Source organism: Phascolarctos cinereus, unplaced genomic scaffold (genome assembly GCF_003287225.1).
Source record: "Phascolarctos cinereus isolate Bilbo 61053 unplaced genomic scaffold, phaCin_HiC Scaffold_2;HRSCAF=192, whole genome shotgun sequence".
Lineage (NCBI taxonomy): Eukaryota > Metazoa > Chordata > Mammalia > Diprotodontia > Phascolarctidae > Phascolarctos > Phascolarctos cinereus.
This window is the reverse complement of record NW_027555625.1, coordinates 266,388,840-266,401,743: the sequence shown is the minus strand read 5'-3', so window position 1 is coordinate 266,401,743 and position 12,904 is coordinate 266,388,840. Positions and strand designations below refer to the sequence as shown.

General features: G+C 34.4%; 1 protein-coding gene across 13 annotated transcripts in view; it reads right to left on the bottom strand.

Moving 5' to 3' along the window:
- The window catches only part of FNBP1 (formin binding protein 1), a 173,767-nt gene that overhangs the window by 74,564 nt on the left and 86,299 nt on the right, over positions 1-12,904 (bottom strand). The window lies entirely within an intron of this gene.

The window sequence follows — 12,904 nt, the reverse complement described above, 5'->3', positions numbered from 1 at the left end:
GAAGTAGGATTTAAACTTTCTTATTTGAAAATATCTTCTACTTTCATGTCTTAAACTTACATAAAGCAATAAGCTCACATAAAAGTACCTTACAATAATTCCCAAGATAAAAATCAAAGAAAACTTAAAATGAGGTAACATTTTAGAAAGAACTGTCATTATAAACTAGTTAAGAATAATGGGATATATTCCAAAAGATGCTGATTAGGCAGAGGTAAAATGATAAAATAATATGGTATGATTTAATTAATTTTATCATATTAAGCACACAGCTAACAACAAAAATGGGCAAATTAACAAAATATACTAACAATATGAGAATTCAACAATTAAAAATCACAGCAATAAAGTAATAATCATCCCTGTCAGTACTTTATCATTCTGAGTTTTAAATAAAGTTTAAATCCCAAAAATGAAAAGCAATTTGAAAACTGAAAAAGGAAGAAAGAAAAAAATTGGAAGGCAAATATCAATGACAAGTGGCATAAATTTTCTCAAAATTATGTCATAAACTAGAGAGACTGAAATGTTACCTTTAAAATTTCAAAACAGGCTTCACAGTTCTAAATTAACTTGAAAATATAAATATTTACACATATAATCTAAAAGTGTCTGACATGCAAAACTGTAAAAGAATTACAGAAATGCAAGAGATACTTCATGATATAATGAAATGCCAAAAGATAGTTTGAAAATAATCTATATTGGCCAATGCAGATCGAAAAGTAATTATACAGAGATTATGAAATGCAAAATGGATTAATTCTGATTACATTAAATTGAAAAGTTTTTGCACAAACAAAGCCACTGCAACCAAGATTAGGAGGGAAGCAGAAAACTGGGAAAGAATTCTTACAACCAGTGTCTCTGATAAAAGGCCTCATTTCTAAAATATAGAAGAGAACTAAGCCAAATACGGAAGAATACAAGTCTATTGCCACATTCCCAGCAACCTCTAGAAAAAGCCTCTGAACAACGAGTACAATAGGGTAAATACAGTATCTCCTTAGGCAAGGAGATAGCAGCAGTTATAAAATTAAAAGTTACTGATTTAACAACCTTGGTTACCCAGTTCTCCAAGGAACTTTCAATTTTGTTCTACAAAAAAAAAAAGGCAGGAATGAGAAGCAGGAGATTTGCAGGGGAGGGCTCAGCAATGCCAGTAGAGTCACTGGATAGCTGAGATATCACACTCCTTGGTTACTGAGCACACACCAGTCGACAGTGGCTGTGTTCATGGAGTGCCTTGCCTAGGACAAACTTGCGAATAAGGGAATTAAAGGTTCATCATGTCATTCAGCAATTGATAATTGGCCAAAGGATATGAACAGGCATTTTTCAAATGAAGAAATCACAGCTATCTATAGTCATATGAAAAAATGCTCTAAATCACTATTTGTTAGAGAAATGCAAATCAAAACAACTCTGAGGTACCACATCATACTTATCAGATTGGCCAACGAGACAAAACAGGACAATGATAAATGTTGGAGAAGATGTGGGAAAATTGGAACACTAATACATTGTTGGTGGAGTTGTGAAATGATCCAACCATTTTGGGGAACAATTTGGAGCTATGCCCAAAGGGCATACCCTTTGACCCAGCAATAGCACTCCTAGGGCTATATCCCAGAGAGATCACACAAACGGGAAAAGGACCCACATGTACAAAAATATTTATAGCAGCTCTTTTTGTGGTGGCAAAGAATTGGAAATTGAGAGGATGCCCATCAATTGGGGAACGGCTGAACAAGTTGTGGTATATGAATGTAATGGAATACTATTATGCTATAAGAAATGATGAAAAGGCTGACTTCAGAAAAACCTGGAAAGACTTGCACTGTCTGATGTTGAGTGAAGTGAGCAGAACCAGAAGAACATTGTACACAGTTAACAGCTATGTTGTGTGATGACTAATATTGATAGACTTAACCCTTCTCAGCAATACAAGGATCTAAGACATCTCCAAAGAACTCATGATGGAAAACACTGTCGACAAAGAAGAAAAAACTATGGAGTTTGAATGCAGATCGAAGCATCTGATTTGCTCTTTTTTTTCCTTTTGTTTTGTTCCTCTTCTTGTGGTTCCTTCTATTGGTTCTAATTTTTCTTTACAACATGACTAATGTGAAAATATGTTTAATAGGAATGTATATGTATAGCCTATATCAGATTGTGTCTTGGTGAGGGAGGCAAAGAAGGAGAGGGAGAAAATTTGGAACTCAAAAGCTTATGGAAATGAATGCTGAAAGCTAAAAATGGGGCAGCTAGGTGGCACAGTAGATAGAGCTCTGGCCTTGGAATCAGAAGGACCCGAGTTCAAATCTGGCCTCAGACACATAATACTTACTAGCCATGTGACCCCGGGCAAGTCACTTAACCCCGAATGCCTCACTAAAACGCCAAAACAAAACAAAAACAAACCAACCAACCAACCAACCAACCTAGAAATAAAGAAAAAAAAAAAAAGAAATGATGAACAGGCAGACTTCAGAAAAACCTGCTAAGACCTACTATGAACTGACAGTAAGTGAATTGAGTAGAACCTGGAGAACACTGTACACAGCAACAGCCACATTGTGTTATGACTAACATTCACAGACGTGGCTCTTCTCAGCAATTCAAGGATCTAAGACAACTCCAAAAGACTCATGATAGAAAATGCTGTCCACATCCAGAGAAAGAACTACAGAGCATACTATTTGTTCTCTTTTTCTTTTTCTTTTTCTTGTTGTTGTTATTGTTTTGTTTCTTCTTTCTCATAGTTCTTCCCATTGGTTCTACTTCTTCTTTTACAATATGACTAATGTGAAAATATGTTTAATATGTGAATGTATATGTGGAACCATATATCAGACTGCATGCTGTCTTGGGGAGGGGGAGACCAAGGAGGAAGGAAGAGAAAATTTAAAACTCAAAAGTTTATGGAAGTGAAGTTGAAAATTAAAAAATAATTTTTTTTAAAAAGAAAAATAATTATATGTATTATAAAGTGGTAATCATCAAAACAATCTGGTACTGGCTAAGAAAAACAGAGTGGTGGATCAGTGGAACAGACTGTGTACACTACACATTATAGTAAATGACCACAGTAATTTAGTGTTTGATAAACTCAAAGATGAAAGCTTTTGGGACAAAAACTCACTATTTGACAAAAACTGCTGGGAAAATCGTAAAATAGTATCACAGAAACTAGGTATCCAGAGGTAGAGAACTTGCAGCCTCAAGGCCACATGTGGCCTTCTAGGTCCTTGAATGTGGTCTTTTGACTGAGTCCAAGGTTTACAGAACAAATCCTTTTATTAAGGGGTTTTGTACCTTGAAGTTTAGATTCAGTCAAAGAGCCACACTTGAGGACCTAGAGGGCCACATGTGGCCCTCTTGAGGCTGCAGGTTCCCCACCCCTGGTAGATGAACATCTCATACCAAATACCAAGATAAGGTCAAAATGGGTACATAGACAAAATGCAAATTAGAGGAGCAGTCAGATCTGTGGATCAAAGGATATGCACAATTTTATAGACTGTTGGGTACAGTTCCAAATTGCTCTCCAAAATGGCTGGATCAGTTCCAAGATCCAGCAACTATCCAGATCTACGGATAGGTGAAGAATTTAGGACTAAACAAGAGATAAAGAGCATTACAAAATGTAAAATAAATAATTTCGATTATATTAAATTTTAAAAGTTTTACGCACGTGCATGCACACACACAAGCACACACAAAACCCAATGCAACCAAAATTAAAAGGAAAGCAGAAAACTCGGGAAAATTTTTAAAAGCAAGTCATCTCTGATAAAGGCCTCATTTCTCAACTACATACACAACTGAGTCAAATTCATAAGAAAACAAGTCACTCCCTAATTGGTAAATGTTCAAAGAATGCAAACAGGCAGTTTTCAGACAAAAGAAATCAAAGCTATTATCACATGAAAAAAATGTTCTAAATGAATACTCAGTAGAGAAATGCAAATTAAAACAACTCTGGGGTACCATTTCACACCAATCAGATTGGCCAATATTACAGGAAAAGAATGATAAATGCTGGAAGGGATGTGGGAAAACTGGACACCAATGCACTGTTGGTAGAGTTGTGAACTGATCCAACCATTCTGGAAAGCAATCTGGAACTATATCCAAAGAGCTATAAAACTGTGCATATCCTTTGATCCAGCAATACCATTACTAGGTCTGTATCCCAAAGAGATTCTTTAAAAAAGGGGCGGGAGAAGAAACTATTTGTACAAAAATATTTATTAGTTATAGCACCTCTTTTTGTGGTGGTTAAGGAAATGGAAATTGAGGGGATGCTCATTAATCAGGGGAATGGCTGAACAAGTTGTGGTATGATTGTAATGGAGTATTATTGTGGTGTAAGAAATGACTAGGAAGCTGATTTCAGAAAAACCTGGAAAGATTTACATGAATTGATACATAATGAAGTGAGCAAAACAAGGTGGATATTATGCACAGTAACAAGCAATATTTATTGTACAATGAAAATTGTCACTTAGCTAGAATGACTTAGTTATTCTCAGCAATACAATGGTCTAAGACAATTCAAGATGAAAAATGCTATTCCACCTCCACAGAAAGAACTGATAGTGTCTGAATACAGACCGAAGCATCACATTTTTTTCTTTTTTTCTTGGTTCAAGTTTTCTTCCACAAAATGACTGATATGAAAGTATGTTTTACATGATTGCAAATGTATAATTTATATCATATTAATGACAATCTCAGGGAGGGAGGAAGGATAGAACTTGACAATTAAAACTTAAATTGGGAAAAAATATTATTTTAAGGAAAAAAAGAAAAATAATTGCATTTCCTTTTATGGTATCAAAGAATTGGAAACTGAAGTAGTGTCCATCAAATGAGGGATGGCTGAACAAGTTGCAGTATATGAATATTATATAATATTGCTATGTTTCAGGAAATGATGAAAAGAGTGGTTCCAGAGAATCCTGGGAAGTGAACTGCGGCAAAGTGAGATGAGAAGAACCAGGAGAATAATTTATACAATAACAACAATATTGCAACCACAAACAAATTTGAAAGATTTGGCAACTCTGATAAACATAATGAACAAACACAATTTCCAGAGGACTCATGAAGAAAAACGCTGCCAACCTCCTGATATATGAGTGATGGACTCAGACTTCAGATTAAGATTTTTTAATTAAAAAAATGAGAAGTAATATAAAATTTGACACAAGGCCAAGTCCTAATTTATTGGGCATGGATCGGTATAATTTACAATACAACATTACAACCTAATCAGAAGCCTTGTTGGTAATTAGGAAGATGGAAGGACTTTACAATGAAATTAAAAACTAAAACTAACTGAATTGGAAAATTACAAGCCTTATCAAATGACATAATGACATAATTGATGCAATCCAGAATCTAACAAAGAACTTTTAAAATTTCAGCAATGGAAGTGAGTTCAGAGGTCACTAACATGAATTATTCTACAGCATGCCAGAAAAACAGTCATTAAACCCCCTTTGAAGACTTCTGGTGATGGAAAACCCACAATTTCAATCCGATATATTTTTGGGTAGGTCTGTTTGTCAAGAAGTTTTCCCTTACATCAAGCTTAATTCTGTCTCTCTGAAGGAGCATCCAATTTTCATTTGGCATAGTTTCACGAACTCTCACCATTATGCTTGCCCTTCTTTGTACTTAACTGCCAAATTCTTTCTAAAATGTAATATTCCAAAATGAATCTAATAGATACAATTTGATCAAGGAACAGGGCAATGAGATTATCTCTCACCTTGTGTAGAAATCATAAACTATAATTCTCTTAACAGAGCTTAAGACTACAATAGTGCTTTGGGTGCTGTCTCACACTGACCTTGGCTAACACTGGCTAACTTACACTGACCTTGCAGCCCAATAAAATCTATGCATGCATCCCTCATTCTATATTTGAATCAACTTCACAAGTGTAGGACCTCGTACTTACTCATCTTTATTACATTTCACCTTATTGGATTCAGATGACTGAGATTCTTTTTTGGGTCCTAAAGGTATCATCCAATATATGCTTAGCTATCTCTTCCAGCTTCATGTCATCCAAAGGTTTCATAAATAATGTCACGTAATCATAGAATTTTGTAATTGGGAGGGAGCTTCCAATGTACAGGGAGTAGTCATCTAGTCTAACCTATACCTAAAAAGGAATCACCATTACAATTTATCAGACAAGGTGTGATCTGACCTCTGTTAAAAGACATCCAATGATGGGGCCTCCTGAGGAAGCTCATTTCACTTATGTATAATACTTAAATATTAAAGATTTTCCTGACATTAAATCAAAATATGCCTTTTTCTAATTTCCATTTAGCATTCCTGGTTTTGCTGTCTGGGACCAAACAGGACAAAGCTGATGCCTCTTCCACATAACAGCCCTTAAAGATAAATAAACACTGTTTATATGACACACTCCCAATCCCTCAAAGCCACATCTTTTCCAGGTTAACCATCATTCCAAGTTCCTCCAACTTCCTCACTGTATGCAATCCAAGCCCTGCCACATGCTTTCCACCTTCCTAACAAAACTTTCTAGCTTATTAATGCTCTTCTAAAAATGTGACACCTAGCTCTGAGCACGAAACTCCTAGATGTGGTCTGATAAGAGCCATCACCTCCCTATTTATGCAAGTTCTATCTCTCATGTAGCCCAAGAATGTATTTGTTTTGGCTGCCATATCACACTGGTTGAAGTTTCCTAAAACCCTCTCATATCTTTTTCAGATAAACTATCTAATTGTGCATCCCCCAACATCTACTTGTAAAGTTGATTTTTCAAAACTAAATGTAAGATTTTATATTTTAAAGAAGTAATCTTCCTGGAGTCAATTCAACATCAGAGGTGTTGATCATGTGGCTCACAGGTCAAAACCAGATTAAAACATAATTAGGGAGTATTTAACAAAATAAACAAAAATACAATAAAACAGATACTATTAATATATGGTTTTCTAAGATACTATGCACCTCCAAGGATCCTTACGTACAGTAAAATGGTTTCCATTTTTATTTGACATCACTACTGTAGATCTTCATCATCATTATGCCTTCCACTTTCCCTTAGTGATGATAAGGTCATCACTAGGAAACCCATTATCATAGCAGACTGTCTTAGCTTTGTCACTCATATCTCATCAGTTCCCTCAGTTGCTTCTTCTGCTATGATTAGAGGACTAAAAGGCAGAGTAAAAATTCCTCAGGGCTCAAAATCCCAGCAATTTCCTTTATTTGCCACCAGCTTGGCTTTGACTTCACCATCATGACCATGCCCCTTCCTGGGTACCCTCTGACACCACCACTCTGCCACAAATCGCACCCCTCCCAACCCCTGCCTTTTACCTTCCTTTTCTGTATTGTCTTCCCCCATCAAACTATAAGTTCCTTAAGGACAAGGACTTCTTTTTTTTATTTGTATCCCCAGTGATTAACACAATACTTGGCACAAAATGGGCACTTAATGCTTAATTAATGCACTGTATGTTAGACTAACAAAGTATTTATGGATGTTGTAGCTATATTTATAGCTATGGATGTAGATCCAATATGCTAGTGATCCCTCTCAGCTCTGGTGTTTTCTGAAAATTTGTTAAGAATGCCTCTATGCTGGTAGCTAAATCATTGATAAAAATGTTAAATAGCACAGGACCAAACACAAATCCCTGGGGCACTACACTAAAGATCTCAACAGATTAAAAGATCATTCCTAACAACAAATTATTTATTGATAATTTTGTATTTCGAACTAAGGACTGAAGAAAGATTAACAATCTGTCAAAATCTATTCTGAATTTTAGTTGCCAAAAATTATTGATCACTGATTCTATTCAATGCAAAGAAAAGTTCAGTGTTTTGTCCCCCTAAAAAAAAAGTACCAAATGCTTTAAGAAGTTATATGATAAAATTGAAATCACATATTACTGCTTCTAGCTCTATTAGTATTTCATGATGACTGGTAATTAAAATGCAAGAATGGACTTGAGTACCTTTTTTGGATAACATGATTAATGAAGGCTCCCTTAAGAACCTGCTTTTTAAATTCATCTGTTTTAACACCAGAGTCTGCTTTTGGACTTATCTGTCAAATAATCTTCTCATCTCTCAACTAATACTCCTGTCATATTTAGAATATATCACAATGAGAAGAAACATGGTATAGTGGTAACATTTATTTTTGAGTTAAATGATTTAGGCTCAAATGATGGCTCTCCTACTTACTACTGGTATGATAATGTTTCTGTAAGTCAATTATTAACTTCTATGGGCCTCTATTTCCTCTTCTGTAAAATTAGGGCATATATTTCTCAAGTCTTTTCCAGGCCTAATTAGGATTTTTATGTCAGAATTAATCATATTTTTCAAAATAATCCACTTAGTCTAGTTATTTTTTATTACAAAGAGAACAATGAGTCTGCAGATATAATCATGTTAATTCAACCATTTAGAGTACTACAGAAGAAAGTATTCAACTTTATAGTTGGAGAAACAGAAGCACAAATAATTTTAAATTGCTTGCTCACTGATAAACAATGATGAATTTCTGAAGTCAAATGGAATCTCATTCTTCCTATCCTCATTTTCCTTCCCTCTTCCTACCCCTTGAATATATAAAAAGGGAGGAAACCAAATAAAACACACGGCATACTACTTTTTGCTTTGCCAATAGCTTTCTCAGTGAATCAACTATTTTGGCATCTTTGAAAATTTCCAGATGAAATGGAATTATTCTTAATATTATTCCATTGGATTTGGAAACATTTCTTCCAAAAATGGTAGGCAGTAATTTTGTAAATTCCAAACTGTCCTTTTTGACATAAAATCTTCAATGTCTTTCTGTTTGGTGCTTACAAAGTGAAATTCAAATGTTATAAACCAAGAAAAGGCATTCAAGGCCTTCCATATTAGTTATCTTTCCAGCTCTCTACTATTTTCTAACTTATAAATATGCCCTGTAATTTTCTTCCTCCATACCTTTGTTCATGATGTTGCTTCTTCTTAGAATATTCTCTATTCCTTTCTTCAGTTCCTGGGCTTCTACTGAAAGCTTAACTTAAATTCTACTGCCTAGAAGAAGCCATCCCTAAATTTCCCTGTATCAACAATTTTTTCCCTTAGATCTCATAGCGCATACTATTTTGTACCTAATACATTTATGTCTTCTACATTATAATTGTGTGAATATGACACCTTCACTAATTCTTTTACTACACTTGAAGTTTCATGAGGACAAGAATTATCTCATCTAAACTTTTTATCTTACCTCAGCACCTAGCACAGAGCTTTACATATTAATAAATGTATTTTTAAAATGTTTGTTGAACTGAATTGATATTTAACTATGAAAAATTGTGTGTGAAAAAATTTGGAGAGGGGAAAGCAGCTTGCATTGGATAACACTAAAACGTGCAAAAATATTGGGAAATTCAAAACTTACTAAAATTTAACATTAATTGGACAAATAACCATAAATATAGTATATATCACTATTATATTTTTCTTAAGGTATTAGTACACCTATTTTAAATTTTTCCTACATCTTAAATGTCTACAGTTGCCAATAATCAAGATGCTTATGTTTGGAAAAGAGACTGTATTATGAGACTAAGTTATCACACCAAATAAACAATTCTCTGAAAATAACACTACTTTTAGCCTTTTCTGCTCTTTTCTAAAGGATATAAAACAATTAATCATATTATTCCTTCAGTTTAAAGAATTTTAGTCCACATTAGCAAGTTGAAGATGTTAACATGAAAAAAAATAAAGTGGTACAGCTGTCCCAAGTAGACTTTTAAACAAATAACTCTCCATATGAAAAGGTAATTTCAAAGATACATTACCAGGTTGGTGTGGCTACATAGTTGTTTTTTAAATAACAAAAATCTATTTTCTCCCTCACCTTACTCCCTCCAAAAAGAAAAATAAATCTTCTTGAAATAAATGTGCACGGCAAAGCAAAAAAATAACAACAAAAAACCCCCAACACATCTCACATTGGCCATCCAGCACCATGAGTTCATCATCTCTCTACATAGCTTTAATAATACTTATTTCCCAGAGAACATTCAAAATGGTCACTGAGAAACTATATCAGGTTTAAAATCACACTTCCTATTATAAGCTCAAAAACAGACCACTCCTCATAATAATCGCTAACATTCATGCAGTGTTTGCTATGTGCCACACAGTGTGCAAGAAGGTGCTAATATTATCCTCATTTTACAGATGAGGAAACTGATGTAAACAGAGGTTAAGTGACCTGTCCAGGGTCACACAGTTAATAAGTATTTGAAGTTGAATGTGAATTCCGGTCTTCCTAACTCCAGGTCTGGTGCTCTTTTGTCCTCAATATCTCCCTGATAATATACATTTGCCTACTTATACCTATGTGTCTTTCCATTGCCCTTTGGGTAATTTCAAATTTTTAGTCTTCTGAGATTATAGTATTTTATACCTCAAAGCCACATAGGGTGTTTAAAAGACCGGCTTTAATGGCAGGAAACATTTGGAATCAATGAAAGTGCTATGCAATTTCTCAAATGCCATCTAGTGTTCTCTCCTTACTGCTATTCAAGGTTGGAGGAAGCCCACTGTCCATTTGTTGTACATGTTCAAGACATAGGTACAGGTGGACCAATGTATGGGATATCCATTCATTTGAATGCCATAATCTGGAAAATATACCTTCTTTATCCACCTAGAAATTCCTATATGGATTTCTATACTCATTTCTTGATTGGCAATGGATAGCAATGAAGAAAGACAAGCGGGCATAAATAGGCTAAATTACCAAGGATTGCCTATACACTCCAAATGGTATAAAAGACATCATGAAGTTACCTGGAAAGGAAGGCAGACCAATCATGCAGAAATAATGAGAAATAACAGATGGAAAGCCTGAGTATTGCACTGATACCCATGAGGAAAGCCTTGCCAGTTTTGAGCAGATAGATCCTCTTTGAAGGATCTCTATTTTAGCTGCCTTGGGTAATGACAGATTAAGTGACTGGCCTGTGGTCACATAGCTAGTTTGGGCCAGAAGCAACATCAAACCTAAGTTTTCCTTACTCCAAAGTTGACTCTTTACCCACTATAACACACAACCTCTTGATTACATTATATCATTCATTCATTTACATTAATCAAACAAATATATCAAGTATCAATAATCACTCCCTACTGAAAACTTAAGGAGAAATGATTCTTATCGTGACTCACTGTAGTGAGTCAAAATTTTATCAGATTATAGAAGACTAAATGAATTTGTTTTGAATAACCACAGAATGAGAAAAGTTTCCTCAGGATGACAAAGTACCTGAAACTGATTGTTTAAAAATAATTTCCAACTAAGAAATGACCAAGAAAGTGATAATTAACCTGGTTTTGGCCTTCAGACTAAATTTTTAAGCAAACCAAAGTGTTAGCTCTACTGCCTTGGAAAAAGTACAATTTGTATATAAATATGGTAGTTATATTTTACTTGACCATAATCATGGAATTTTCATGGAATGTGCTATGGTCTACAATTATTTAATATTCCTACAAAGGAAGAATATTATTTCAGAGCTAGTAATTCTCACAGAATCGTAATTTACTCATAATTCTCACAGAAATAAAAGGAACATTACGGACTACTATATATTATTTATTACATGTTTCATGGGTAGATTCTCTATGAAGGACATATGAGAGGTTATGAACAAGAATTTCACAATTTGCATGGGTAAAAGGAGTACCAACATTAATGAAATCATTCACTCAAAGAATTCAAGTAAATTACATTATACAAAAATTTTAATCATTTAAATTAACCATATTTGAAAACTAAAAATGAATGGCTATATGAATGACTGAACATCTGGGAACATATTAGATGGCAGTAAAACAGCAGTTCATTTGGAGAATGCAACATAAAAAAAGGGTCCTAGTTTAAATCCCAACTTTGTCACTCACTACTTGTTTAACATTGGGCAAATCACTTCATCTTTCTAGGTTTTGGTTTTCTCATCTGTAAAATGAGACAGCTGGATTAGATGACCACTAAGTTCCCTTCCACCTATGTGGTGCTAAATGATACTGAATAATTAATTAATACTGAATAAGGCTGAAGATATGACACATAATCTTAGCCACCACAGACCAAGAAGGCAAAGAACAAAGAAATAAAACTCTTCAACTAGAATATGCAAAACTTACAATAACAGCTTACATTAGCATAGCGTTTTAAGGTTCAAAAAGACTTTATATACAACACCCTTCATGAACCTCACAATTCTGTAAGATAAGTAACAAATTATCATCACAGCCATTAAAGAACCAGAGGCTCCAGAAGTTGAGTGACATGACCAAAGTAATATGGTTAGTAAAAAGCAGAGCCTTGGACAAGAACCCAAATCTTTTGACTAGTGTTTTCTCATACCATCTTTGCATTTCAGTTTAAGGTTTCTCTTGTTTTTCTATCTTATTACTGTTGCCAGAAACAGAACTTAACTACTTATTAAATGTACAAAGCTCTATTTAGGAAGCTGACTGAAATTCTAACAACTGTATTCTCACCAAGTTTAATCTACTGGATAAACAGGAGGAAGGTATAACACTTTGCAAGGCCAAGAAAAGAACAGGAAGCACAGAGCCAGTCTAACTCAAGTGTTTGGACTTTTTAATCTGCTCCTATCACAGGTATTAAGTATTTGTGCATTATTTTGAACCTTATCATGCTGTTTTACAGTTAGTTTTCCACACTAAAGTAACTTGGACTAAGACCATAACTCAGAAGTTACTGCTGTCTGCACTGGTGCTCTGACAAACAAACATTTCTACTTTAAATACATTAACAAAGAATTCATTGTAATCATTTGCTAACCTC